Genomic DNA, 3,921 nt, shown 5'->3' with positions numbered 1-3,921 from the left:
TTGATTAAAGTAAGATTGTTAACTCATTTTGAGTTGCTTTCCTTTAGAAAAGAAGATCTGGCTAGGAGCCATCCTGGGTATGCTAGGGTGCTTGCTGCTACACTATCCCTTACTTTCTCACAGGAGCAATGTATGTTGAACTGTTCTTTGTTTTAGCTAGTATCCCTTTCATTTCAGCCCACCTGGCCTTGTAAACATTCATTATTACTCTACTGTCACTAGTTAAATGGCTGCACAAACGATTTTTATAGAACACAGATACCTTCTTCAAGGACCATTGGGAAGTGGGGGCAGAGAAGAGTGGCTGCAGAGACCTACTGTCGATTATGGAATGCAAAGTTTTATTCTGGTTATGACAGCTTGACCTCACATTGTTTATTCTAATTCCGGGGTAATTCCAGAAAGTTTAATTCATGTAATATGCTTTCACATAATTTCTGTCACTACTTTTGTAGGATTGCTTCTTGAATCCTTCCCATTGCTCCCATGTCTTCTCCTGGAACAGGTTCAGTATTCAGATTTGTTAAGGTGTGTCTTTCATGATCACTCCAGTTAGGAGCCTACTAACACTCTGGAGAGCATGTGGTCTTCAGGATTTACTGTCACCCCACAGTCAATTTGGTGATGAGCCTCTCCATACTTTCCAGTAGGTCCTCAAAAGACACAAGTAAGTAATCAATTAGGAGAGGTCCTTGTAGTTTCTTGGTTGGTCTTTATTCTGGTTGGACCTTTCCGAGCTTGCAGTCCCTGGTCTAGCCTCCAAGAGCTCAAGGTCACGTCCACACACAATGAGACATCACAGGAGGACTTTAGTAGAGGAATGCTACATCAGTGACAGCGTTTTGTTTAGAGCGAAGGACACAACAGTCCCTTCTGTGTTCAGGGCAGTTTTCCAGTATTTGAAAGGTTACCATAGGGGAGACAGGAAAGTGAAAAGGATTAAGGCCCACTCTGTGCCAGACACTGAGCTAAGTGCTCTGCAGGTATCTGACCTCATACCAAACCTGTCAGGTGGGCAAGTTTTAGTGAAAAGTACATTTTTACTCTTACTCTCCAGTACCGCGTGGCTTGTGTGCGCCCCTTGACATCTGTGAACTCCGGAAAGGGGGAAGTATCTGGCAAGGACATTACCTTGCCTGCTGTCTTTAAGGCTCCTGTTTGTCCAGATATTGTGAATTCTGTTTATACCAACCTGAGGAAAAACAACCGGCAGCCTCATGCTTCCCGTGAGTCCGCAGGGCATCAGAGCAGTGCTGAGCCTTGCGGCACTGGCAGAGCTGCTGCTGGCATTCCTCGCGCCCGGGACAGGGTGCTTTTGGAAATGGGTGCCCAGGAGGTCGCACGTTCGCTCCTACTAAGACTGGGCGCCGTCGGCATGGCAGAGGAAGTGCCACACAAACGTTGTGCCATCTGCTCTGCACCGGCAGCCTCTGCCCTGCCGCACTGGTCACATCGGAAGGGCGTGGAACTGAACAAGCCCAGGACTTCCTCTGGTGCTTGAAGATGAAGTAGCGGGCATAGGAAGACCAAGGAAGCTGCCTGGCTGCTTGAGAAGCAGGGGGGCGCGGCATGACGTCAGAAGGTCCGCGCTTCTGGGGAGTGAGAGCTGGGGAGGGTAAAACGAGAGCGCGCTGGCTCATGCCCACTGAGGGCCATGGCATCATCCAGGCCTTCGGGAGCGTGGCCGGCGTCACGCCGCCTGATGTGAGTCAGCTGAGCCCTTGGAGCCACGCTGCTGGTGGGACTGAGGGGGCTTCCCGCTAGTCCGATGGCCCGGACGGTGCGTGGCGCCGCCCGCTGCCCCGAGAGTCGCTGCCATCTTCCCACGCACAAGGCGGCCAACGCGGACCTTACCAGAGTCGGAGAAAACGAAAGAGCTGCTGCACCAAAGGAGATTGTGGAGGCCAAGAAGCCCGGGCCATGTGGGTCCGCCCGCCGCCGGGCCACAGCCCCACGGCAGGACTGGAGCCAGGGCCTCCTAATGGCCAGGGCCGGGCCCCGGGCCTGGAGCCCGGCCGGAGAGGAAGCACGAGGTCTGCACGTGCAGGCCCCTCGGCCCCAGGGCGCCTGCGCACAGCGGAGGCACGAGGTCTGCACGTGAGGGACCCCTGGGCCCCAGGGCGCCTGCGCACAGCGGAAGCACGAGGTCTGCACGTGCAGGCCCCTCGGCCCCAGGGCGCCTGCGCACAGCGGAGGCACGAGGTCTGCCCGTCCCCCTGGGCCCCAGGGCGCCTGCGCACATTGGAAGCACGAGGTCTGCACGTGCAGGCCCCTCGGCCCCAGGGCGCCTGCGCACAGCGGAGGCGGTGGCCGCTGGCACCATTGTTCCAGTCCGCCGCAGCCTCGCGGCGCCTCGTGGGGCGTAACACGGCCGGACGTGAGGAGAAGCGGTGGGGAAAGCATTCTCCCTATTTAGAGGTGGGGCGCCGCGGGGAGAACCCGGGAACCGGAATCAGGGGCCCCGCCTCGGAATCGTGCTTCCGACCTGTGGTGCTGTGTGCCCCGGGGCCAGGCACCGCACTCGCCCACCTGGGCCTCGGTTTCCTTCTCTGTGAAATTGGGGCGGGGGGGGCCGGGGGGACGGGGCGGCGAGGGGACGCGCACCAAGCCCGGAACCTGGCTCCACCCCCCGGGATTGGCCCGCTCCAGTCGGGTTGGGTTCAGCCAGGCTCCGGGTGTGTCTCCATTTTGCTTTTTGCCTGTTAACCCACGAGCTTTAGTCCCCACACACAACCGCAGCGCTCTGTGCACAGAAGTGGGGACGGAGAGCTGACGTTTCTGCAATGAGAGATTTGAAATTCTAAGTCACTGCAGTCAGCAGATCCCAGGAGCTCCCTGATTGTTTAAGCATTCACCAGTCAGGTGAAGGTCCATGAGATTCCAATATGTTCTCTTTCTTGAGGCCAGGTGTGTGCGTGCGCGCGCGTGGGTGTGTGCGTGGTTACAGAGGTCAGGGCCACAGCAAACCTTGTTCAGCCCCCACTGTGGGACCCTGCCCTCTGGGAATGGAAGGAAGGGCAGCGCCAGTGCCGGCTCTAAAGAGACTCCCCGTCTAACGGGACGCACACAGGACACATCGGGAGTCAAAGGCCGGAAGACCCGAAGCGCCGGGCCTGCTTCTGCCCCTTGTAGGCGGCGGGACTGGCGGAGGCTCGAAGGGAGCTGCCCTGGAGGCGCCTCAGGGCTGAGGAGCGCTTCAGAGCAGCGGCTGCGGAGGCCCGGGCGAGGCTCGGTGCCCGCTCCCCGTGCGGTGACGGTACCAGGCACTGCGGCATCGGGCAGCGCCTCCAGCCCGACAGAGGGGCTTCCACGGGCCATCTGACACGCCCGCTTTACCGATGAGGAGCCTGACTTCGCAGGCCACGTTCCTAGGGAGCCTCGGAGACCACAGGTGAAGACGGCTCTCCCCGACATGCCGCCCAGCCACGAAAGTTCATGGTTATCCGTTAACAAGGCCAGGCTGATGTTAGGAACTTGGCCCGATGTTATCTCCTGGACCTTCACCTAATCGGTTAATACTTAAAGGATCAGCGAACTCATCGCCAGCTCGGCTGAACTCATCTGGTAAACTCCTAGGACCTATTAGCTTTTATTTAACTGATAGATCTTAGGGGTCCCGGGAGCTTAGTTGGATTGCCCAGGGTCACAAAGCAAGTGTCTCAGGAGCAGCTCTTTCCGACTCGTAAGCTCAGCCTCTATCCACTGTGACAAGCTGCCTTTTTCATGTATTTTATTGAAAAGAAAAATGTTCTAAGAATGTGTCAATTTTGCCCAATAAAAGTTAACAAAGTATCTTTGGTAATAGTAAATTAATGATGATAAATTAATAATGAATAACAAATACATATATGTTTCTTTTTCTGAGATAATTCAAACATTTTATGTACATTCACCAATTGATCTGTAAGAAGACCTAGGCAT

The 3,921-nt window shown here is 55.9% G+C and overlaps 1 pseudogene; it reads left to right on the top strand.

The window, feature by feature from the left end:
- The first annotated feature begins 1,057 nt into the window (after positions 1-1,057).
- LOC138154675 (large ribosomal subunit protein uL4 pseudogene) lies at positions 1,058-1,764 on the top strand (annotated as a pseudogene).
- The last annotated feature ends 2,157 nt before the right edge of the window (positions 1,765-3,921 follow it).

Source organism: Petaurus breviceps, unplaced genomic scaffold (genome assembly GCF_028583685.1).
Source record: "Petaurus breviceps papuanus isolate PSGF00001 unplaced genomic scaffold, PetGlider_PUasm1.0 91119, whole genome shotgun sequence".
In the NCBI taxonomy this organism is placed as follows: domain Eukaryota; kingdom Metazoa; phylum Chordata; class Mammalia; order Diprotodontia; family Petauridae; genus Petaurus; species Petaurus breviceps.
Note: the sequence above shows the minus strand (reverse complement) of the source record. Positions and strands in the feature narration are given on the sequence as shown.